Raw genomic sequence first — 24,904 nt, 5'->3', positions numbered from 1 at the left:
ATATATATATATATATATATATATATACGCGCACACACACACATATATATAAACGTATTCTCCGTTGAGATATTGCAGCCGCTGCTGTGTCCAGGCCCAGGAGCCTTAGCACTGTGCTGTGATGTCACTCAATACCACTGACATCACTAGGTGTAAACAACATCTCTCCTTTGCTGTGTATGTGACTATGGAGCTGTTTGGTGATGTCGTCTATTATGGCCTTCATAGAAGCAACAGGAGATTGTTGCATCCATCTAGAACCCTCAGAACTACAGTGCTATGATGTCACTCACTTCCACAGGCCTTGCAGAGTGTAAACAACAACAACCCAGCTTTGTTGTGTATGTAACCATAGGGATTTGTGATGTCACCTAGAACCTTCACAGCAGCGACAGCTTTATGAGGAGCATCAGCACTGCTCTGCCTGAGCAGAACCATCACCGCCATAGGTTGTCAAATAACCCGGATTTAACCCACACAGGTAAGTCCAATGGGGTGCAGGCATGTCCTCTATGCTTACAGCTTCCCGTGGGTGTTGGTTTGATACCGTTTGGGGACAGCCAAGGAGGCATCTGCAGGCAACAAAGGTAGGTGTGTGCTTGTGTGTGTGTTTCCTATGCAGATCCTAAGCCCAGTGTCACATGCAAGTAGGAGGAGTAAGAAGGGTTCCTGGCAAATCCGGGTTATGGATTGCATTTAAAAAGGCCCCGTGGGAGTGCAATGGGCCCCTGTCTTGCTGCTTAGCAATAATGGTATGGGTTTAGGTTCTGCTGTGTGTACTGGTGGTTGACTGCCCCCCAGCCCAGAGTGTGCATGGAAAATTGTCTGACAGCCTCCCTGACAGCAAGCAGTGATAGTGCCCATGAAGGGGACCTTGTTGGGCCCGCCCCTTTCACGGTTATCGCTTCTCGGCCTTTTGGCTAAGATCAAGTGTAGTATCTGTTCTTATCAGTTTAATATCTGATACGTCCCCTATCTGGGGACCATATATTAAATGGATTTTTGAGAACGGGGGCCGATTTCGAAGCTTGCTTCCGTCGCCCTATGCATTGACCCGATATGGCAGTATCTTCGGGTACAGTGCACCACCCCCTTACAGGGTTAAAAATAAAGATTCCTACTTTCATTGCTACCTGCTTGCTGGCTAGCCAGCTAGCCAGCCCTGTGGGCCTTGCTGCTGCAGCCAAAAAACAAAAGGTGGTGCTGCTGCTGCTGCTTCTGCTTGTGTCTGGCCGCTGTTGGAGCGTCCAGGCACAGGACTTCTGCTGCTGCTGACTAAATGGCCTCCTTAATTGGATCATTTGAGTAGCCAGCACACCTGTGCAGGTAGGGCATGACATGATAGGCAGCTGCCTTGATAGCGGGTGGGTGCTGAATGTTCCTAATTGACAAAATAAGATTAATGCTTATGAAGAAATATAAAATCTCATCCCTTCCCCAATATCGCGCCACACCCCTACCCCTTAATTCCCTGGTTGAACTTGATGGACATATGTCTTTTTTCGACCGTACTAACTATGTAACTATGTAACATAACATGGGGGGGGTCTCCTGGCTGTTCACACAGGTGTGTCATTGCTGTACATTGACCATGCATTGCTTCTGTGGTATTGCAAAGGCAAAGACAAATGCTTCCAGCCATCCATTGCACTAATGGATTGGTCATCAGCTGGCTGTCTATGTCCCGCATCAATATAGACCAAAGTACAGAGGGTTAGGCTATGCTATTGTGCACCTACCTGATGCATCAGAAGGTGCGAGGCCCTTGCTAAATTCTGTGCACAGACTTTGAGATCTATACTTTAGACTGTATCTAAACCTGCTCCAACATGGACTGACATTCTGGCCTACTTTCAGCCGATGCGACTTGTCTGTCGCTGAACAGTCGCTTTTTATGTATTCAGCACCTATGTATAATGTTGTAAAAATGCTCTAGAAGCTAAAGTCGCAGAAATGTCACACATATTTGGCCTGCAACTTTCTGTGCGACAAATTCAGACAGGAAAAATCAGTATAAATCCTTAGAAAATTATCCCCCAGTGTCTCCATCTGCTGGCGGTATTGAATAAGCATTGCTGCACTGATGGGGTATGCATTAGACGAAAAAAAAGAAGAATACGAAGAATAATACGCCCAGAAAAGAGGCGAAAAGGAGAAAAACGTAAAAAAACGTGAAAAAAAAGTAAGAGGAAGAGAAGGGAAAAAAAGGTGGAAATGGGTTTAAAAGTGATTTCGGCGGAGAAATATATATATATATATATATATATATATATATATATATATATACGCGCACACACACACATATATATAAACGTATTCTCCGTTGAGATATTGCAGCCGCTGCTGTGTCCAGGCCCAGGAGCCTTAGCACTGTGCTGTGATGTCACTCAATACCACTGACATCACTAGGTGTAAACAACATCTCTCCTTTGCTGTGTATGTGACTATGGAGCTGTTTGGTGATGTCGTCTATTATGGCCTTCATAGAAGCAACAGGAGATTGTTGCATCCATCTAGAACCCTCAGAACTACAGTGCTATGATGTCACTCACTTCCACAGGCCTTGCAGAGTGTAAACAACAACAACCCAGCTTTGTTGTGTATGTAACCATAGGGATTTGTGATGTCACCTAGAACCTTCACAGCAGCGACAGCTTTATGAGGAGCATCAGCACTGCTCTGCCTGAGCAGAACCATCACCGCCATAGGTTGTCAAATAACCCGGATTTAACCCACACAGGTAAGTCCAATGGGGTGCAGGCATGTCCTCTATGCTTACAGCTTCCCGTGGGTGTTGGTTTGATACCGTTTGGGGACAGCCAAGGAGGCATCTGCAGGCAACAAAGGTAGGTGTGTGCTTGTGTGTGTGTTTCCTATGCAGATCCTAAGCCCAGTGTCACATGCAAGTAGGAGGAGTAAGAAGGGTTCCTGGCAAATCCGGGTTATGGATTGCATTTAAAAAGGCCCCGTGGGAGTGCAATGGGCCCCTGTCTTGCTGCTTAGCAATAATGGTATGGGTTTAGGTTCTGCTGTGTGTACTGGTGGTTGACTGCCCCCCAGCCCAGAGTGTGCATGGAAAATTGTCTGGCAGCCTCCCTGACAGCAAGCAGTGATAGTGCCCATGAAGGGGACCTTGTTGGGCCCGCCCCTTTCACGGTTATCGCTTCTCGGCCTTTTGGCTAAGATCAAGTGTAGTATCTGTTCTTATCAGTTTAATATCTGATACGTCCCCTATCTGGGGACCATATATTAAATGGATTTTTGAGAACGGGGGCCGATTTCGAAGCTTGCTTCCGTCGCCCTATGCATTGACCCGATATGGCAGTATCTTCGGGTACAGTGCACCACCCCCTTACAGGGTTAAAAAGAAAGATTCCTACTTTCATTGCTACCTGCTTGCTGGCTAGCCAGCTAGCCAGCCCTGTGGGCCTTGCTGCTGCAGCCAAAAAACAAAAGGTGGTGCTGCTGCTGCTGCTGCTTCTGCTTGTGTCTGGCCGCTGTTGGAGCGTCCAGGCACAGGACTTCTGCTGCTGCTGACTAAATGGCCTCCTTAATTGGATCATTTGAGTAGCCAGCACACCTGTGCAGGTAGGGCATGACATGATAGGCAGCTGCCTTGATAGCGGGTGGGTGCTGAATGTTCCTAATTGACAAAATAAGATTAATGCTTATGAAGAAATATAAAATCTCATCCCTTCCCCAATATCGCGCCACACCCCTACCCCTTAATTCCCTGGTTGAACTTGATGGACATATGTCTTTTTTCGACCGTACTAACTATGTAACTATGTAACATAACATGGGGGGGGTCTCCTGGCTGTTCACACAGGTGTGTCATTGCTGTACATTGACCATGCATTGCTTCTGTGGTATTGCAAAGGCAAAGACAAATGCTTCCAGCCATCCATTGCACTAATGGATTGGTCATCAGCTGGCTGTCTATGTCCCGCATCAATATAGACCAAAGTACAGAGGGTTAGGCTATGCTATTGTGCACCTACCTGATGCATCAGAAGGTGCGAGGCCCTTGCTAAATTCTGTGCACAGACTTTGAGATCTATGCTTTAGACTGTATCTAAACCTGCTCCAACATGGACTGACATTCTGGCCTACTTTCAGCCGATGCGACTTGTCTGTCGCTGAACAGTCGCTTTTTATGTATTCAGCACCTATGTATAATGTTGTAAAAATGCTCTAGAAGCTAAAGTCGCAGAAATGTCACACATATTTGGCCTGCAACTTTCTGTGCGACAAATTCAGACAGGAAAAATCAGTATAAATCCTTAGAAAATTATCCCCCAGTGTCTCCATCTGCTGGCGGTATTGAATAAGCATTGCTGCACTGATGGGGTATGCATTAGACGAAAAAAAAGAAGAAAAAGAAGAATAATACGCCCAGAAAAGAGGCGAAAAGGAGAAAAACGTAAAAAAACGTGAAAAAAAAGTAAGAGGAAGAGAAGGGAAAAAAAGGTGGAAATGGGTTTAAAAGTGATTTCGGCGGAGAAATATATATATATATATATATATATATATATATATATATATATATATATATATACGCGCACACACACACATATATATAAACGTATTCTCCGTTGAGATATTGCAGCCGCTGCTGTGTCCAGGCCCAGGAGCCTTAGCACTGTGCTGTGATGTCACTCAATACCACTGACATCACTAGGTGTAAACAACATCTCTCCTTTGCTGTGTATGTGACTATGGAGCTGTTTGGTGATGTCGTCTATTATGGCCTTCATAGAAGCAACAGGAGATTGTTGCATCCATCTAGAACCCTCAGAACTACAGTGCTATGATGTCACTCACTTCCACAGGCCTTGCAGAGTGTAAACAACAACAACCCAGCTTTGTTGTGTATGTAACCATAGGGATTTGTGATGTCACCTAGAACCTTCACAGCAGCGACAGCTTTATGAGGAGCATCAGCACTGCTCTGCCTGAGCAGAACCATCACCGCCATAGGTTGTCAAATAACCCGGATTTAACCCACACAGGTAAGTCCAATGGGGTGCAGGCATGTCCTCTATGCTTACAGCTTCCCGTGGGTGTTGGTTTGATACCGTTTGGGGACAGCCAAGGAGGCATCTGCAGGCAACAAAGGTAGGTGTGTGCTTGTGTGTGTGTTTCCTATGCAGATCCTAAGCCCAGTGTCACATGCAAGTAGGAGGAGTAAGAAGGGTTCCTGGCAAATCCGGGTTATGGATTGCATTTAAAAAGGCCCCGTGGGAGTGCAATGGGCCCCTGTCTTGCTGCTTAGCAATAATGGTATGGGTTTAGGTTCTGCTGTGTGTACTGGTGGTTGACTGCCCCCCAGCCCAGAGTGTGCATGGAAAATTGTCTGGCAGCCTCCCTGACAGCAAGCAGTGATAGTGCCCATGAAGGGGACCTTGTTGGGCCCGCCCCTTTCACGGTTATCGCTTCTCGGCCTTTTGGCTAAGATCAAGTGTAGTATCTGTTCTTATCAGTTTAATATCTGATACGTCCCCTATCTGGGGACCATATATTAAATGGATTTTTGAGAACGGGGGCCGATTTCGAAGCTTGCTTCCGTCGCCCTATGCATTGACCCGATATGGCAGTATCTTCGGGTACAGTGCACCACCCCCTTACAGGGTTAAAAAGAAAGATTCCTACTTTCATTGCTACCTGCTTGCTGGCTAGCCAGCTAGCCAGCCCTGTGGGCCTTGCTGCTGCAGCCAAAAAACAAAAGGTGGTGCTGCTGCTGCTGCTTCTGCTTGTGTCTGGCCGCTGTTGGAGCGTCCAGGCACAGGACTTCTGCTGCTGCTGACTAAATGGCCTCCTTAATTGGATCATTTGAGTAGCCAGCACACCTGTGCAGGTAGGGCATGACATGATAGGCAGCTGCCTTGATAGCGGGTGGGTGCTGAATGTTCCTAATTGACAAAATAAGATTAATGCTTATGAAGAAATATAAAATCTCATCCCTTCCCCAATATCGCGCCACACCCCTACCCCTTAATTCCCTGGTTGAACTTGATGGACATATGTCTTTTTTCGACCGTACTAACTATGTAACTATGTAACATAACATGGGGGGGGTCTCCTGGCTGTTCACACAGGTGTGTCATTGCTGTACATTGACCATGCATTGCTTCTGTGGTATTGCAAAGGCAAAGACAAATGCTTCCAGCCATCCATTGCACTAATGGATTGGTCATCAGCTGGCTGTCTATGTCCCGCATCAATATAGACCAAAGTACAGAGGGTTAGGCTATGCTATTGTGCACCTACCTGATGCATCAGAAGGTGCGAGGCCCTTGCTAAATTCTGTGCACAGACTTTGAGATCTATACTTTAGACTGTATCTAAACCTGCTCCAACATGGACTGACATTCTGGCCTACTTTCAGCCGATGCGACTTGTCTGTCGCTGAACAGTCGCTTTTTATGTATTCAGCACCTATGTATAATGTTGTAAAAATGCTCTAGAAGCTAAAGTCGCAGAAATGTCACACATATTTGGCCTGCAACTTTCTGTGCGACAAATTCAGACAGGAAAAATCAGTATAAATCCTTAGAAAATTATCCCCCAGTGTCTCCATCTGCTGGCGGTATTGAATAAGCATTGCTGCACTGATGGGGTATGCATTAGACGAAAAAAAAGAAGAAAAAGAAGAATAATACGCCCAGAAAAGAGGCGAAAAGGAGAAAAACGTAAAAAAACGTGAAAAAAAAGTAAGAGGAAGAGAAGGGAAAAAAAGGTGGAAATGGGTTTAAAAGTGATTTCGGCGGAGAAATATATATATATATATATATATATATATATATATATATATACGCGCACACACACACATATATATAAACGTATTCTCCGTTGAGATATTGCAGCCGCTGCTGTGTCCAGGCCCAGGAGCCTTAGCACTGTGCTGTGATGTCACTCAATACCACTGACATCACTAGGTGTAAACAACATCTCTCCTTTGCTGTGTATGTGACTATGGAGCTGTTTGGTGATGTCGTCTATTATGGCCTTCATAGAAGCAACAGGAGATTGTTGCATCCATCTAGAACCCTCAGAACTACAGTGCTATGATGTCACTCACTTCCACAGGCCTTGCAGAGTGTAAACAACAACAACCCAGCTTTGTTGTGTATGTAACCATAGGGATTTGTGATGTCACCTAGAACCTTCACAGCAGCGACAGCTTTATGAGGAGCATCAGCACTGCTCTGCCTGAGCAGAACCATCACCGCCATAGGTTGTCAAATAACCCGGATTTAACCCACACAGGTAAGTCCAATGGGGTGCAGGCATGTCCTCTATGCTTACAGCTTCCCGTGGGTGTTGGTTTGATACCGTTTGGGGACAGCCAAGGAGGCATCTGCAGGCAACAAAGGTAGGTGTGTGCTTGTGTGTGTGTTTCCTATGCAGATCCTAAGCCCAGTGTCACATGCAAGTAGGAGGAGTAAGAAGGGTTCCTGGCAAATCCGGGTTATGGATTGCATTTAAAAAGGCCCCGTGGGAGTGCAATGGGCCCCTGTCTTGCTGCTTAGCAATAATGGTATGGGTTTAGGTTCTGCTGTGTGTACTGGTGGTTGACTGCCCCCCAGCCCAGAGTGTGCATGGAAAATTGTCTGACAGCCTCCCTGACAGCAAGCAGTGATAGTGCCCATGAAGGGGACCTTGTTGGGCCCGCCCCTTTCACGGTTATCGCTTCTCGGCCTTTTGGCTAAGATCAAGTGTAGTATCTGTTCTTATCAGTTTAATATCTGATACGTCCCCTATCTGGGGACCATATATTAAATGGATTTTTGAGAACGGGGGCCGATTTCGAAGCTTGCTTCCGTTGCCCTATGCATTGACCCGATATGGCAGTATCTTCGGGTACAGTGCACCACCCCCTTACAGGGTTAAAAATAAAGATTCCTACTTTCATTGCTACCTGCTTGCTGGCTAGCCAGCTAGCCAGCCCTGTGGGCCTTGCTGCTGCAGCCAAAAAACAAAAGGTGGTGCTGCTGCTGCTGCTTCTGCTTGTGTCTGGCCGCTGTTGGAGCGTCCAGGCACAGGACTTCTGCTGCTGCTGACTAAATGGCCTCCTTAATTGGATCATTTGAGTAGCCAGCACACCTGTGCAGGTAGGGCATGACATGATAGGCAGCTGCCTTGATAGCGGGTGGGTGCTGAATGTTCCTAATTGACAAAATAAGATTAATGCTTATGAAGAAATATAAAATCTCATCCCTTCCCCAATATCGCGCCACACCCCTACCCCTTAATTCCCTGGTTGAACTTGATGGACATATGTCTTTTTTCGACCGTACTAACTATGTAACTATGTAACATAACATGGGGGGGGTCTCCTGGCTGTTCACACAGGTGTGTCATTGCTGTACATTGACCATGCATTGCTTCTGTGGTATTGCAAAGGCAAAGACAAATGCTTCCAGCCATCCATTGCACTAATGGATTGGTCATCAGCTGGCTGTCTATGTCCCGCATCAATATAGACCAAAGTACAGAGGGTTAGGCTATGCTATTGTGCACCTACCTGATGCATCAGAAGGTGCGAGGCCCTTGCTAAATTCTGTGCACAGACTTTGAGATCTATACTTTAGACTGTATCTAAACCTGCTCCAACATGGACTGACATTCTGGCCTACTTTCAGCCGATGCGACTTGTCTGTCGCTGAACAGTCGCTTTTTATGTATTCAGCACCTATGTATAATGTTGTAAAAATGCTCTAGAAGCTAAAGTCGCAGAAATGTCACACATATTTGGCCTGCAACTTTCTGTGCGACAAATTCAGACAGGAAAAATCAGTATAAATCCTTAGAAAATTATCCCCCAGTGTCTCCATCTGCTGGCGGTATTGAATAAGCATTGCTGCACTGATGGGGTATGCATTAGACGAAAAAAAAGAAGAATACGAAGAATAATACGCCCAGAAAAGAGGCGAAAAGGAGAAAAACGTAAAAAAACGTGAAAAAAAAGTAAGAGGAAGAGAAGGGAAAAAAAGGTGGAAATGGGTTTAAAAGTGATTTCGGCGGAGAAATATATATATATATATATATATATATATATATATATATATACGCGCACACACACACATATATATAAACGTATTCTCCGTTGAGATATTGCAGCCGCTGCTGTGTCCAGGCCCAGGAGCCTTAGCACTGTGCTGTGATGTCACTCAATACCACTGACATCACTAGGTGTAAACAACATCTCTCCTTTGCTGTGTATGTGACTATGGAGCTGTTTGGTGATGTCGTCTATTATGGCCTTCATAGAAGCAACAGGAGATTGTTGCATCCATCTAGAACCCTCAGAACTACAGTGCTATGATGTCACTCACTTCCACAGGCCTTGCAGAGTGTAAACAACAACAACCCAGCTTTGTTGTGTATGTAACCATAGGGATTTGTGATGTCACCTAGAACCTTCACAGCAGCGACAGCTTTATGAGGAGCATCAGCACTGCTCTGCCTGAGCAGAACCATCACCGCCATAGGTTGTCAAATAACCCGGATTTAACCCACACAGGTAAGTCCAATGGGGTGCAGGCATGTCCTCTATGCTTACAGCTTCCCGTGGGTGTTGGTTTGATACCGTTTGGGGACAGCCAAGGAGGCATCTGCAGGCAACAAAGGTAGGTGTGTGCTTGTGTGTGTGTTTCCTATGCAGATCCTAAGCCCAGTGTCACATGCAAGTAGGAGGAGTAAGAAGGGTTCCTGGCAAATCCGGGTTATGGATTGCATTTAAAAAGGCCCCGTGGGAGTGCAATGGGCCCCTGTCTTGCTGCTTAGCAATAATGGTATGGGTTTAGGTTCTGCTGTGTGTACTGGTGGTTGACTGCCCCCCAGCCCAGAGTGTGCATGGAAAATTGTCTGGCAGCCTCCCTGACAGCAAGCAGTGATAGTGCCCATGAAGGGGACCTTGTTGGGCCCGCCCCTTTCACGGTTATCGCTTCTCGGCCTTTTGGCTAAGATCAAGTGTAGTATCTGTTCTTATCAGTTTAATATCTGATACGTCCCCTATCTGGGGACCATATATTAAATGGATTTTTGAGAACGGGGGCCGATTTCGAAGCTTGCTTCCGTCGCCCTATGCATTGACCCGATATGGCAGTATCTTCGGGTACAGTGCACCACCCCCTTACAGGGTTAAAAAGAAAGATTCCTACTTTCATTGCTACCTGCTTGCTGGCTAGCCAGCTAGCCAGCCCTGTGGGCCTTGCTGCTGCAGCCAAAAAACAAAAGGTGGTGCTGCTGCTGCTGCTTCTGCTTGTGTCTGGCCGCTGTTGGAGCGTCCAGGCACAGGACTTCTGCTGCTGCTGACTAAATGGCCTCCTTAATTGGATCATTTGAGTAGCCAGCACACCTGTGCAGGTAGGGCATGACATGATAGGCAGCTGCCTTGATAGCGGGTGGGTGCTGAATGTTCCTAATTGACAAAATAAGATTAATGCTTATGAAGAAATATAAAATCTCATCCCTTCCCCAATATCGCGCCACACCCCTACCCCTTAATTCCCTGGTTGAACTTGATGGACATATGTCTTTTTTCGACCGTACTAACTATGTAACTATGTAACATAACATGGGGGGGGTCTCCTGGCTGTTCACACAGGTGTGTCATTGCTGTACATTGACCATGCATTGCTTCTGTGGTATTGCAAAGGCAAAGACAAATGCTTCCAGCCATCCATTGCACTAATGGATTGGTCATCAGCTGGCTGTCTATGTCCCGCATCAATATAGACCAAAGTACAGAGGGTTAGGCTATGCTATTGTGCACCTACCTGATGCATCAGAAGGTGCGAGGCCCTTGCTAAATTCTGTGCACAGACTTTGAGATCTATACTTTAGACTGTATCTAAACCTGCTCCAACATGGACTGACATTCTGGCCTACTTTCAGCCGATGCGACTTGTCTGTCGCTGAACAGTCGCTTTTTATGTATTCAGCACCTATGTATAATGTTGTAAAAATGCTCTAGAAGCTAAAGTCGCAGAAATGTCACACATATTTGGCCTGCAACTTTCTGTGCGACAAATTCAGACAGGAAAAATCAGTATAAATCCTTAGAAAATTATCCCCCAGTGTCTCCATCTGCTGGCGGTATTGAATAAGCATTGCTGCACTGATGGGGTATGCATTAGACGAAAAAAAAGAAGAAAAAGAAGAATAATACGCCCAGAAAAGAGGCGAAAAGGAGAAAAACGTAAAAAAACGTGAAAAAAAAGTAAGAGGAAGAGAAGGGAAAAAAAGGTGGAAATGGGTTTAAAAGTGATTTCGGCGGAGAAATATATATATATATATATATATATATATATATATATATATATATATACGCGCACACACACACATATATATAAACGTATTCTCCGTTGAGATATTGCAGCCGCTGCTGTGTCCAGGCCCAGGAGCCTTAGCACTGTGCTGTGATGTCACTCAATACCACTGACATCACTAGGTGTAAACAACATCTCTCCTTTGCTGTGTATGTGACTATGGAGCTGTTTGGTGATGTCGTCTATTACGGCCTTCATAGAAGCAACAGGAGATTGTTGCATCCATCTAGAACCCTCAGAACTACAGTGCTATGATGTCACTCACTTCCACAGGCCTTGCAGAGTGTAAACAACAACAACCCAGCTTTGTTGTGTATGTAACCATAGGGATTTGTGATGTCACCTAGAACCTTCACAGCAGCGACAGCTTTATGAGGAGCATCAGCACTGCTCTGCCTGAGCAGAACCATCACCGCCATAGGTTGTCAAATAACCCGGATTTAACCCACACAGGTAAGTCCAATGGGGTGCAGGCATGTCCTCTATGCTTACAGCTTCCCGTGGGTGTTGGTTTGATACCGTTTGGGGACAGCCAAGGAGGCATCTGCAGGCAACAAAGGTAGGTGTGTGCTTGTGTGTGTGTTTCCTATGCAGATCCTAAGCCCAGTGTCACATGCAAGTAGGAGGAGTAAGAAGGGTTCCTGGCAAATCCGGGTTATGGATTGCATTTAAAAAGGCCCCGTGGGAGTGCAATGGGCCCCTGTCTTGCTGCTTAGCAATAATGGTATGGGTTTAGGTTCTGCTGTGTGTACTGGTGGTTGACTGCCCCCCAGCCCAGAGTGTGCATGGAAAATTGTCTGGCAGCCTCCCTGACAGCAAGCAGTGATAGTGCCCATGAAGGGGACCTTGTTGGGCCCGCCCCTTTCACGGTTATCGCTTCTCGGCCTTTTGGCTAAGATCAAGTGTAGTATCTGTTCTTATCAGTTTAATATCTGATACGTCCCCTATCTGGGGACCATATATTAAATGGATTTTTGAGAACGGGGGCCGATTTCGAAGCTTGCTTCCGTCGCCCTATGCATTGACCCGATATGGCAGTATCTTCGGGTACAGTGCACCACCCCCTTACAGGGTTAAAAAGAAAGATTCCTACTTTCATTGCTACCTGCTTGCTGGCTAGCCAGCTAGCCAGCCCTGTGGGCCTTGCTGCTGCAGCCAAAAAACAAAAGGTGGTGCTGCTGCTGCTGCTTCTGCTTGTGTCTGGCCGCTGTTGGAGCGTCCAGGCACAGGACTTCTGCTGCTGCTGACTAAATGGCCTCCTTAATTGGATCATTTGAGTAGCCAGCACACCTGTGCAGGTAGGGCATGACATGATAGGCAGCTGCCTTGATAGCGGGTGGGTGCTGAATGTTCCTAATTGACAAAATAAGATTAATGCTTATGAAGAAATATAAAATCTCATCCCTTCCCCAATATCGCGCCACACCCCTACCCCTTAATTCCCTGGTTGAACTTGATGGACATATGTCTTTTTTCGACCGTACTAACTATGTAACTATGTAACATAACATGGGGGGGGTCTCCTGGCTGTTCACACAGGTGTGTCATTGCTGTACATTGACCATGCATTGCTTCTGTGGTATTGCAAAGGCAAAGACAAATGCTTCCAGCCATCCATTGCACTAATGGATTGGTCATCAGCTGGCTGTCTATGTCCCGCATCAATATAGACCAAAGTACAGAGGGTTAGGCTATGCTATTGTGCACCTACCTGATGCATCAGAAGGTGCGAGGCCCTTGCTAAATTCTGTGCACAGACTTTGAGATCTATACTTTAGACTGTATCTAAACCTGCTCCAACATGGACTGACATTCTGGCCTACTTTCAGCCGATGCGACTTGTCTGTCGCTGAACAGTCGCTTTTTATGTATTCAGCACCTATGTATAATGTTGTAAAAATGCTCTAGAAGCTAAAGTCGCAGAAATGTCACACATATTTGGCCTGCAACTTTCTGTGCGACAAATTCAGACAGGAAAAATCAGTATAAATCCTTAGAAAATTATCCCCCAGTGTCTCCATCTGCTGGCGGTATTGAATAAGCATTGCTGCACTGATGGGGTATGCATTAGACGAAAAAAAAGAAGAAAAAGAAGAATAATACGCCCAGAAAAGAGGCGAAAAGGAGAAAAACGTAAAAAAACGTGAAAAAAAAGTAAGAGGAAGAGAAGGGAAAAAAAGGTGGAAATGGGTTTAAAAGTGATTTCGGCGGAGAAATATATATATATATATATATATATATATATATATATATACGCGCACACACACACATATATATAAACGTATTCTCCGTTGAGATATTGCAGCCGCTGCTGTGTCCAGGCCCAGGAGCCTTAGCACTGTGCTGTGATGTCACTCAATACCACTGACATCACTAGGTGTAAACAACATCTCTCCTTTGCTGTGTATGTGACTATGGAACTGTTTGGTGATGTCGTCTATTATGGCCTTCATAGAAGCAACAGGAGATTGTTGCATCCATCTAGAACCCTCAGAACTACAGTGCTATGATGTCACTCACTTCCACAGGCCTTGCAGAGTGTAAACAACAACAACCCAGCTTTGTTGTGTATGTAACCATAGGGATTTGTGATGTCACCTAGAACCTTCACAGCAGCGACAGCTTTATGAGGAGCATCAGCACTGCTCTGCCTGAGCAGAACCATCACCGCCATAGGTTGTCAAATAACCCGGATTTAACCCACACAGGTAAGTCCAATGGGGTGCAGGCATGTCCTCTATGCTTACAGCTTCCCGTGGGTGTTGGTTTGATACCGTTTGGGGACAGCCAAGGAGGCATCTGCAGGCAACAAAGGTAGGTGTGTGCTTGTGTGTGTGTTTCCTATGCAGATCCTAAGCCCAGTGTCACATGCAAGTAGGAGGAGTAAGAAGGGTTCCTGGCAAATCCGGGTTATGGATTGCATTTAAAAAGGCCCCGTGGGAGTGCAATGGGCCCCTGTCTTGCTGCTTAGCAATAATGGTATGGGTTTAGGTTCTGCTGTGTGTACTGGTGGTTGACTGCCCCCCAGCCCAGAGTGTGCATGGAAAATTGTCTGGCAGCCTCCCTGACAGCAAGCAGTGATAGTGCCCATGAAGGGGACCTTGTTGGGCCCGCCCCTTTCACGGTTATCGCTTCTCGGCCTTTTGGCTAAGATCAAGTGTAGTATCTGTTCTTATCAGTTTAATATCTGATACGTCCCCTATCTGGGGACCATATATTAAATGGATTTTTGAGAACGGGGGCCGATTTCGAAGCTTGCTTCCGTCGCCCTATGCATTGACCCGATATGGCAGTATCTTCGGGTACAGTGCACCACCCCCTTACAGGGTTAAAAAGAAAGATTCCTACTTTCATTGCTACCTGCTTGCTGGCTAGCCAGCTAGCCAGCCCTGTGGGCCTTGCTGCTGCAGCCAAAAAACAAAAGGTGGTGCTGCTGCTGCTGCTTCTGCTTGTGTCTGGCCGCTGTTGGAGCGTCCAGGCACAGGACTTCTGCTGCTGCTGACTAAATGGCCTCCTTAATTGGATCATTTGAGTAGCCAGCACACCTGTGCAGGTAGGGCATGACATGATAGGCAGCTGCCTTGATAGCGGGTGGGTGCTGAATGTTCCTAATTGACAAAATAAGATTAATGCTTATGAAGAAATATAAAATCTCATCCCTTCCCCAATATCGCGCCACACCCCTACCCCTTAATTCCCTGGTTGAACTTGATGGACATATGTCTTTTTTCGACCGTACTAACTATGTAACTATGTAACATAACATGGGGGGGGTCTCCTGGCTGTTCACACAGGTGTGTCATTGCTGTACATTGACCATGCATTGCTTCTGTGGTATTGCAAAGGCAAAGACAAATGCTTCCAGCCATCCATTGCACTAATGGATTGGTCATCAGCTGGCTGTCTATGTCCCGCATCAATATAGACCAAAGTACAGAGGGTTAGGCTATGCTATTGTGCACCTACCTGATGCATCAGAAGGTGCGAGGCCCTTGCTAAATTCTGTGCACAGACTTTGAGATCTATACTTTAGACTGTATCTAAACCTGCTCCAACATGGACTGACATTCTGGCCTACTTTCAGCCGATGCGACTTGTCTGTCGCTGAACAGTCGCTTTTTATGTATTCAGCACCTATGTATAATGTTGTAAAAATGCTCTAGAAGCTAAAGTCGCAGAAATGTCACACATATTTGGCCTGCAACTTTCTGTGCGACAAATTCAGACAGGAAAAATCAGTATAAATCCTTAGAAAATTATCCCCCAGTGTCTCCATCTGCTGGCGGTATTGAATAAGCATTGCTGCACTGATGGGGTATGCATTAGACGAAAAAAAAGAAGAAAAAGAAGAATAATACGCCCAGAAAAGAGGCGAAAAGGAGAAAAACGTAAAAAAACGTGAAAAAAAAGTAAGAGGAAGAGAAGGGAAAAAAAGGTGGAAATGGGTTTAAAAGTGATTTCGGCGGAGAAATATATATATATATATATATATATATATATATATATATACGCGCACACACACACATATATATAAACGTATTCTCCGTTGAGATATTGCAGCCGCTGCTGTGTCCAGGCCCAGGAGCCTTAGCACTGTGCTGTGATGTCACTCAATACCACTGACATCACTAGGTGTAAACAACATCTCTCCTTTGCTGTGTATGTGACTATGGAGCTGTTTGGTGATGTCGTCTATTATGGCCTTCATAGAAGCAACAGGAGATTGTTGCATCCATCTAGAACCCTCAGAACTACAGTGCTATGATGTCACTCACTTCCACAGGCCTTGCAGAGTGTAAACAACAACAACCCAGCTTTGTTGTGTATGTAACCATAGGGATTTGTGATGTCACCTAGAACCTTCACAGCAGCGACAGCTTTATGAGGAGCATCAGCACTGCTCTGCCTGAGCAGAACCATCACCGCCATAGGTTGTCAAATAACCCGGATTTAACCCACACAGGTAAGTCCAATGGGGTGCAGGCATGTCCTCTATGCTTACAGCTTCCCGTGGGTGTTGGTTTGATACCGTTTGGGGACAGCCAAGGAGGCATCTGCAGGCAACAAAGGTAGGTGTGTGCTTGTGTGTGTGTTTCCTATGCAGATCCTAAGCCCAGTGTCACATGCAAGTAGGAGGAGTAAGAAGGGTTCCTGGCAAATCCGGGTTATGGATTGCATTTAAAAAGGCCCCGTGGGAGTGCAATGGGCCCCTGTCTTGCTGCTTAGCAATAATGGTATGGGTTTAGGTTCTGCTGTGTGTACTGGTGGTTGACTGCCCCCCAGCCCAGAGTGTGCATGGAAAATTGTCTGGCAGCCTCCCTGACAGCAAGCAGTGATAGTGCCCATGAAGGGGACCTTGTTGGGCCCGCCCCTTTCACGGTTATCGCTTCTCGGCCTTTTGGCTAAGATCAAGTGTAGTATCTGTTCTTATCAGTTTAATATCTGATATGTCCCCTATCTGGGGACCATATATTAAATGGATTTTTGAGAACGGGGGCCGATTTCGAAGCTTGCTTCCGTCGCCCTATGCATTGACCCGATATGGCAGTATCTTCGGGTACAGTGCACCACCCCCTTACAGGGTTAAAAAGAAAGATTCCTACTTTCATTGCTACCTGCTTGCTGGCTAGCCAGCTAGCCAGCCCTGTGGGCCTTGCTGCTGCAGCCAAAAAACAAAAGGTGGTGCTGCTGCTGCTGCTTCTGCTTGTGTCTGGCCGCTGTTGGAGCATCCAGGCACAGGACTTCTGCTGCTGCTGACTAAATGGCCTCCTTAATTGGATCATTTGAGTAGCCAGCACACCTGTGCAGGTAGGGCATGACATGATAGGCAGCTGCCTTGATAGCGGGTGGGTGCTGAATGTTCCTAATTGACAAAATAAGATTAATGCTTATGAAGAAATATAAAATCTCATCCCTTCCCCAATATCGCGCCACACCCCTACCCCTTAATTCCCTGGTTGAACTTGATGGACATATGTCTTTTTTCGACCGTACTAACTATGTAACTATGTAACATAACATGGGGGGGGTCTCCTGGCTGTTCACACAGGTGTGTCATTGCTGTACATTGACCATGCATTGCTTCTGTGGTATTGCAAAGGCAAAGACAAATGCTTCCAGCCATCCATTGCACTAATGGATTGGTCATCAGCTGGCTGTCTATGTCCCGCATCAATATAGACCAAAGTACAGAGGGTTAGGCTATGCTATTGTGCACCTACCTGATGCATCAGAAGGTGCGAGGCCCTTGCTAAATTCTGTGCACAGACTTTGAGATCTATACTTTAGACTGTATCTAAACCTGCTCCAACATGGACTGACATTCTGGCCTACTTTCAGCCGATGCGACTTGTCTGTCGCTGAACAGTCGCTTTTTATGTATTCAGCACCTATGTATAATGTTGTAAAAATGCTCTAGAAGCTAAAGTCGCAGAAATGTCACACATATTTGGCCTGCAACTTTCTGTGCGACAAATTCAGACAGGAAAAATCAGTATAAATCCTTAGAAAATTATCCCCCAGTGTCTCCATCTGCTGGCGGTATTGAATAAGCATTGCTGCACTGATGGGGTATGCATTAGACGAAAAAAAAGAAGAAAAAGAAGAATAATACGCCCAGAAAAGAGGCGAAAAGGAGAAAAACGTAAAAAAACGTGAAAAAAAAGTAAGAGGAAGAGAAGGGAAAAAAAGGTGGAAATGGGTTTAAAAGTGATTTCGGCGGAGAAATATATATATATATATATATATATATATATATATACGCGCACACACACACATATATATAAACGTATTCTCCGTTGAGATATTGCAGCAGCTGCTGTGTCCAGGCCCAGGAGCCTTAGCACTGTGCTGTGATGTCACTCAATACCACTGACATCACTAGGTGTAAACAACATCTCTCCTTTGCTGTGTATGTGACTATGGAGCTGTTTGGTGATGTCGTCTATTATGGCCTTCATAGAAGCAACAGGAGATTGTTGCATCCATCTAGAACCCTCAGAACTACAGTGCTATGATGTCACTCACTTCCACAGGCCTTGCAGAGTGTAAACAACAACAACCCAGCTTTGTTGTGTATGTAACCATAGGGATTTGTGATGTCACCTAGAACCTTCACAGCAGCGACAGCTTTATGAGGAGCATCAGCACTGCTCTGCCTGAGCAGAACCATCACCGCCATAGGTTGTCAAATAACCCGGATTTAACCCACACAGGTAAGTCCAATGGGGTGCAGGCATGTCCTCTATGCTTACAGCTTCCCGTGGGTGTTGGTTTGATACCGTTTGGGGACAGCCAAGGAGGCATCTGCAGGCAACAAAGGTAGGTGTGTGCTTGTGTGTGTGTTTCCTATGCAGATCCTAAGCCCAGTGTCACATGCAAGTAGGAGGAGTAAGAAGGGTTCCTGGCAAATCCGGGTTATGGATTGCATTTAAAAAGGCCCCGTGGGAGTGCAATGGGCCCCTGTCTTGCTGCTTAGCAATAATGGTATGGGTTTAGGTTCTGCTGTGTGTACTGGTGGTTGACTGCCCCCCAGCCCAGAGTGTGCATGGAAAATTGTCTGGCAGCCTCCCTGACAGCAAGCAGTGATAGTGCCCATGAAGGGGACCTTGTTGGGCCCGCCCCTTTCACGGTTATCGCTTCTCGGCCTTTTGGCTAAGATCAAGTGTAGTATCTGTTCTTATCAGTTTAATATCTGATACGTCCCCTATCTGGGGACCATATATTAAATGGATTTTTGAGAACGGGGGCCGATTTCGAAGCTTGCTTCCGTCGCCCTATGCATTGACCCGATATGGCAGTATCTTCGGGTACAGTGCACCACCCCCTTACAGGGTTAAAAAGAAAGATTCCTACTTTCATTGCTACCTGCTTGCTGGCTAGCCAGCTAGCCAGCCCTGTGGGCCTTGCTGCTGCAGCCAAAAAACAAAAGGTGGTGCTGCTGCTGCTGCTGCTTCTGCTTGTGTCTGGCCGCTGTTGGAGCGTCCAGGCACAGGACTTCTGCTGCTGCTGACTAAATGGCCTCCTTAATTGGATCATTTGAGTAGCCAGCACACCTGTGCAGGTAGGGCATGACATGATAGGCAGCTGCCTTGATAGCGGGTGGGTGCTGAATGTTCCTAATTGACAAAATAAGATTAATGCTTATGAAGAAATATAAAATCTCATCCCTTCCCCAATATCGCGCCACACCCCTACCCCTTAATTCCCTGGTTGAACTTGATGGACATATGTCTTTTTTCGACCGTACTAACTATGTAACTATGTAACATAACATGGGGGGGGTCTCCTGGCTGTTCACACAGGTGTGTCATTGCTGTACATTGACCATGCATTGCTTCTGTGGTATTGCAAAGGCAAAGACAAATGCTTCCAGCCATCCATTGCACTAATGGATTGGTCATCAGCTGGCTGTCTATGTCCCGCATCAATATAGACCAAAGTACAGAGGGTTAGGCTATGCTATTGTGCACCTACCTGATGCATCAGAAGGTGCGAGGCCCTTGCTAAATTCTGTGCACAGACTTTGAGATCTATGCTTTAGACTGTATCTAAACCTGCTCCAACATGGACTGACATTCTGGCCTACTTTCAGCCGATGCGACTTGTCTGTCGCTGAACAGTCGCTTTTTATGTATTCAGCACCTATGTATAATGTTGTAAAAATGCTCTAGAAGCTAAAGTCGCAGAAATGTCACACATATTTGGCCTGCAACTTTCTGTGCGACAAATTCAGACAGGAAAAATCAGTATAAATCCTTAGAAAATTATCCCCCAGTGTCTCCATCTGCTGGCGGTATTGAATAAGCATTGCTGCACTGATGGGGTATGCATTAGACGAAAAAAAAGAAGAAAAAGAAGAATAATACGCCCAGAAAAGAGGCGAAAAGGAGAAAAACGTAAAAAAACGTGAAAAAAAAGTAAGAGGAAGAGAAGGGAAAAAAAGGTGGAAATGGGTTTAAAAGTGATTTCGGCGGAGAAATATATATATATATATATATATATATATATATATATATATATATATATATATATATATACGCGCACACACACACATATATATAAACGTATTCTCCGTTGAGATATTGCAGCCGCTGCTGTGTCCAGGCCCAGGAGCCTTAGCACTGTGCTGTGATGTCACTCAATACCACTGACATCACTAGGTGTAAACAACATCTCTCCTTTGCTGTGTATGTGACTATGGAGCTGTTTGGTGATGTCGTCTATTATGGCCTTCATAGAAGCAACAGGAGATTGTTGCATCCATCTAGAACCCTCAGAACTACAGTGCTATGATGTCACTCACTTCCACAGGCCTTGCAGAGTGTAAACAACAACAACCCAGCTTTGTTGTGTATGTAACCATAGGGATTTGTGATGTCACCTAGAACCTTCACAGCAGCGACAGCTTTATGAGGAGCATCAGCACTGCTCTGCCTGAGCAGAACCATCACCGCCATAGGTTGTCAAATAACCCGGATTTAACCCACACAGGTAAGTCCAATGGGGTGCAGGCATGTCCTCTATGCTTACAGCTTCCCGTGGGTGTTGGTTTGATACCGTTTGGGGACAGCCAAGGAGGCATCTGCAGGCAACAAAGGTAGGTGTGTGCTTGTGTGTGTGTTTCCTATGCAGATCCTAAGCCCAGTGTCACATGCAAGTAGGAGGAGTAAGAAGGGTTCCTGGCAAATCCGGGTTATGGATTGCATTTAAAAAGGCCCCGTGGGAGTGCAATGGGCCCCTGTCTTGCTGCTTAGCAATAATGGTATGGGTTTAGGTTCTGCTGTGTGTACTGGTGGTTGACTGCCCCCCAGCCCAGAGTGTGCATGGAAAATTGTCTGGCAGCCTCCCTGACAGCAAGCAGTGATAGTGCCCATGAAGGGGACCTTGTTGGGCCCGCCCCTTTCACGGTTATCGCTTCTCGGCCTTTTGGCTAAGATCAAGTGTAGTATCTGTTCTTATCAGTTTAATATCTGATACGTCCCCTATCTGGGGACCATATATTAAATGGATTTTTGAGAACGGGGGCCGATTTCGAAGCTTGCTTCCGTCGCCCTATGCATTGACCCGATATGGCAGTATCTTCGGGTACAGTGCACCACCCCCTTACAGGGTTAAAAAGAAAGATTCCTACTTTCATTGCTACCTGCTTGCTGGCTAGCCAGCTAGCCAGCCCTGTGGGCCTTGCTGCTGCAGCCAAAAAACAAAAGGTGGTGCTGCTGCTGCTGCTTCTGCTTGTGTCTGGCCGCTGTTGGAGCGTCCAGGCACAGGACTTCTGCTGCTGCTGACTAAATGGCCTCCTTAATTGGATCATTTGAGTAGCCAGCACACCTGTGCAGGTAGGGCATGACATGATAGGCAGCTGCCTTGATAGCGGGTGGGTGCTGAATGTTCCTAATTGACAAAATAAGATTAATGCTTATGAAGAAATATAAAATCTCATCCCTTCCCCAATATCGCGCCACACCCCTACCCCTTAATTCCCTGGTTGAACTTGATGGACATATGTCTTTTTTCGACCGTACTAACTATGTAACTATGTAACATAACATGGGGGGGGTCTCCTGGCTGTTCACACAGGTGTGTCATTGCTGTACATTGACCATGCATTGCTTCTGTGGTATTGCAAAGGCAAAGACAAATGCTTCCAGCCATCCATTGCACTAATGGATTGGTCATCAGCTGGCTGTCTATGTCCCGCATCAATATAGACCAAAGTACAGAGGGTTAGGCTATGCTATTGTGCACCTACCTGATGCATCAGAAGGTGCGAGGCCCTTGCTAAATTCTGTGCACAGACTTTGAGATCTATACTTTAGACTGTATCTAAACCTGCTCCAACATGGACTGACATTCTGGCCTACTTTCAGCCGATGCGACTTGTCTGTCGCTGAACAGTCGCTTTTTATGTATTCAGCACCTATGTATAATGTTGTAAAAATGCTCTAGAAGCTAAAGTCGCAGAAATGTCACACATATTTGGCCTGCAACTTTCTGTGCGACAAATTCAGACAGGAAAAATCAGTATAAATCCTTAGAAAATTATCCCCCAGTGTCTCCATCTGCTGGCGGTATTGAATAAGCATTGCTGCACTGATGGGGTATGCATTAGACGAAAAAAAAGAAGAAAAAGAAGAATAATACGCCCAGAAAAGAGGCGAAAAGGAGAAAAACGTAAAAAAACGTGAAAAAAAAGTAAGAGGAAGAGAAGGGAAAAAAAGGTGGAAATGGGTTTAAAAGTGATTTCGGCGGAGAAATATATATATATATATATATATATATATATATATATATATATACGCGCACACACACACATATATATAAACGTATTCTCCGTTGAGATATTGCAGCCGCTGCTGTGTCCAGGCCCAGGAGCCTTAGCACTGTGCTGTGATGTCACTCAATACCACTGACATCACTAGGTGTAAACAACATCTCTCCTTTGCTGTGTATGTGACTATGGAGCTGTTTGGTGATGTCGTCTATTATGGCCTTCATAGAAGCAACAGGAGATTGTTGCATCCATCTAGAACCCTCAGAACTACAGTGCTATGATGTCACTCACTTCCACAGGCCTTGCAGAGTGTAAACAACAACAACCCAGCTTTGTTGTGTATGTAACCATAGGGATTTGTGATGTCACCTAGAACCTTCACAGCAGCGACAGCTTTATGAGGAGCATCAGCACTGCTCTGCCTGAGCAGAACCATCACCGCCATAGGTTGTCAAATAACCCGGATTTAACCCACACAGGTAAGTCCAATGGGGTGCAGGCATGTCCTCTATGCTTACAGCTTCCCGTGGGTGTTGGTTTGATACCGTTTGGGGACAGCCAAGGAGGCATCTGCAGGCAACAAAGGTAGGTGTGTGCTTGTGTGTGTGTTTCCTATGCAGATCCTAAGCCCAGTGTCACATGCAAGTAGGAGGAGTAAGAAGGGTTCCTGGCAAATCCGGGTTATGGATTGCATTTAAAAAGGCCCCGTGGGAGTGCAATGGGCCCCTGTCTTGCTGCTTAGCAATAATGGTATGGGTTTAGGTTCTGCTGTGTGTACTGGTGGTTGACTGCCCCCCAGCCCAGAGTGTGCATGGAAAATTGTCTGACAGCCTCCCTGACAGCAAGCAGTGATAGTGCCCATGAAGGGGACCTTGTTGGGCCCGCCCCTTTCACGGTTATCGCTTCTCGGCCTTTTGGCTAAGATCAAGTGTAGTATCTGTTCTTATCAGTTTAATATCTGATACGTCCCCTATCTGGGGACCATATATTAAATGGATTTTTGAGAACGGGGGCCGATTTCGAAGCTTGCTTCCGTTGCCCTATGCATTGACCCGATATGGCAGTATCTTCGGGTACAGTGCACCACCCCCTTACAGGGTTAAAAATAAAGATTCCTACTTTCATTGCTACCTGCTTGCTGGCTAGCCAGCTAGCCAGCCCTGTGGGCCTTGCTGCTGCAGCCAAAAAACAAAAGGTGGTGCTGCTGCTGCTGCTTCTGCTTGTGTCTGGCCGCTGTTGGAGCGTCCAGGCACAGGACTTCTGCTGCTGCTGACTAAATGGCCTCCTTAATTGGATCATTTGAGTAGCCAGCACACCTGTGCAGGTAGGGCATGACATGATAGGCAGCTGCCTTGATAGCGGGTGGGTGCTGAATGTTCCTAATTGACAAAATAAGATTAATGCTTATGAAGAAATATAAAATCTCATCCCTTCCCCAATATCGCGCCACACCCCTACCCCTTAATTCCCTGGTTGAACTTGATGGACATATGTCTTTTTTCGACCGTACTAACTATGTAACTATGTAACATAACATGGGGGGGGTCTCCTGGCTGTTCACACAGGTGTGTCATTGCTGTACATTGACCATGCATTGCTTCTGTGGTATTGCAAAGGCAAAGACAAATGCTTCCAGCCATCCATTGCACTAATGGATTGGTCATCAGCTGGCTGTCTATGTCCCGCATCAATATAGACCAAAGTACAGAGGGTTAGGCTATGCTATTGTGCACCTACCTGATGCATCAGAAGGTGCGAGGCCCTTGCTAAATTCTGTGCACAGACTTTGAGATCTATACTTTAGACTGTATCTAAACCTGCTCCAACATGGACTGACATTCTGGCCTACTTTCAGCCGATGCGACTTGTCTGTCGCTGAACAGTCGCTTTTTATGTATTCAGCACCTATGTATAATGTTGTAAAAATGCTCTAGAAGCTAAAGTCGCAGAAATGTCACACATATTTGGCCTGCAACTTTCTGTGCGACAAATTCAGACAGGAAAAATCAGTATAAATCCTTAGAAAATTATCCCCCAGTGTCTCCATCTGCTGGCGGTATTGAATAAGCATTGCTGCACTGATGGGGTATGCATTAGACGAAAAAAAAGAAGAATACGAAGAATAATACGCCCAGAAAAGAGGCGAAAAGGAGAAAAACGTAAAAAAACGTGAAAAAAAAGTAAGAGGAAGAGAAGGGAAAAAAAGGTGGAAATGGGTTTAAAAGTGATTTCGGCGGAGAAATATATATATATATATATATATATATATATATATATATATATACGCGCACACACA

The 24,904-nt window shown here is 45.8% G+C and overlaps 11 non-coding genes across 11 annotated transcripts; all 11 read left to right on the top strand.

Moving 5' to 3' along the window:
• The first annotated feature begins 900 nt into the window (after nt 1-900).
• On the top strand, nt 901-1,091 carry LOC130302796 (U2 spliceosomal RNA). The gene has a single exon (XR_008852954.1). It is a non-coding gene; the product is annotated as a U2 spliceosomal RNA (small nuclear RNA).
• A 2,068-nt stretch (nt 1,092-3,159) lies between these two features.
• Nucleotides 3,160-3,350, top strand: LOC130302795 (U2 spliceosomal RNA). The gene has a single exon (XR_008852953.1). It is a non-coding gene; the product is annotated as a U2 spliceosomal RNA (small nuclear RNA).
• Nucleotides 3,351-5,431: 2,081 nt separating this feature from the next.
• On the top strand, nt 5,432-5,622 carry LOC130302794 (U2 spliceosomal RNA). Its single transcript, XR_008852952.1, has one exon. It is a non-coding gene; the product is annotated as a U2 spliceosomal RNA (small nuclear RNA).
• Nucleotides 5,623-7,688: 2,066 nt separating this feature from the next.
• On the top strand, nt 7,689-7,879 carry LOC130302798 (U2 spliceosomal RNA). Its single transcript, XR_008852956.1, has one exon. It is a non-coding gene; the product is annotated as a U2 spliceosomal RNA (small nuclear RNA).
• A 2,066-nt stretch (nt 7,880-9,945) lies between these two features.
• Nucleotides 9,946-10,136, top strand: LOC130302793 (U2 spliceosomal RNA). Its single transcript, XR_008852951.1, has one exon. It is a non-coding gene; the product is annotated as a U2 spliceosomal RNA (small nuclear RNA).
• Nucleotides 10,137-12,208: 2,072 nt separating this feature from the next.
• On the top strand, nt 12,209-12,399 carry LOC130302792 (U2 spliceosomal RNA). The gene has a single exon (XR_008852950.1). It is a non-coding gene; the product is annotated as a U2 spliceosomal RNA (small nuclear RNA).
• A 2,064-nt stretch (nt 12,400-14,463) lies between these two features.
• LOC130302791 (U2 spliceosomal RNA) lies at nt 14,464-14,654 on the top strand. The gene has a single exon (XR_008852949.1). It is a non-coding gene; the product is annotated as a U2 spliceosomal RNA (small nuclear RNA).
• Nucleotides 14,655-16,718: 2,064 nt separating this feature from the next.
• Nucleotides 16,719-16,909, top strand: LOC130302754 (U2 spliceosomal RNA). The gene has a single exon (XR_008852912.1). It is a non-coding gene; the product is annotated as a U2 spliceosomal RNA (small nuclear RNA).
• A 2,060-nt stretch (nt 16,910-18,969) lies between these two features.
• On the top strand, nt 18,970-19,160 carry LOC130302790 (U2 spliceosomal RNA). The gene has a single exon (XR_008852948.1). It is a non-coding gene; the product is annotated as a U2 spliceosomal RNA (small nuclear RNA).
• Nucleotides 19,161-21,247: 2,087 nt separating this feature from the next.
• On the top strand, nt 21,248-21,438 carry LOC130302789 (U2 spliceosomal RNA). Its single transcript, XR_008852947.1, has one exon. It is a non-coding gene; the product is annotated as a U2 spliceosomal RNA (small nuclear RNA).
• A 2,068-nt stretch (nt 21,439-23,506) lies between these two features.
• On the top strand, nt 23,507-23,697 carry LOC130302797 (U2 spliceosomal RNA). The gene has a single exon (XR_008852955.1). It is a non-coding gene; the product is annotated as a U2 spliceosomal RNA (small nuclear RNA).
• Nucleotides 23,698-24,904: the final 1,207 nt, after the last annotated feature.

This window comes from Hyla sarda, unplaced genomic scaffold, assembly GCF_029499605.1.
Source record: "Hyla sarda isolate aHylSar1 unplaced genomic scaffold, aHylSar1.hap1 scaffold_1181, whole genome shotgun sequence".
Classification (NCBI taxonomy): Eukaryota; Metazoa; Chordata; class Amphibia; order Anura; family Hylidae; genus Hyla; species Hyla sarda.
This window is presented reverse-complemented; position numbering and strand designations above follow the sequence as displayed.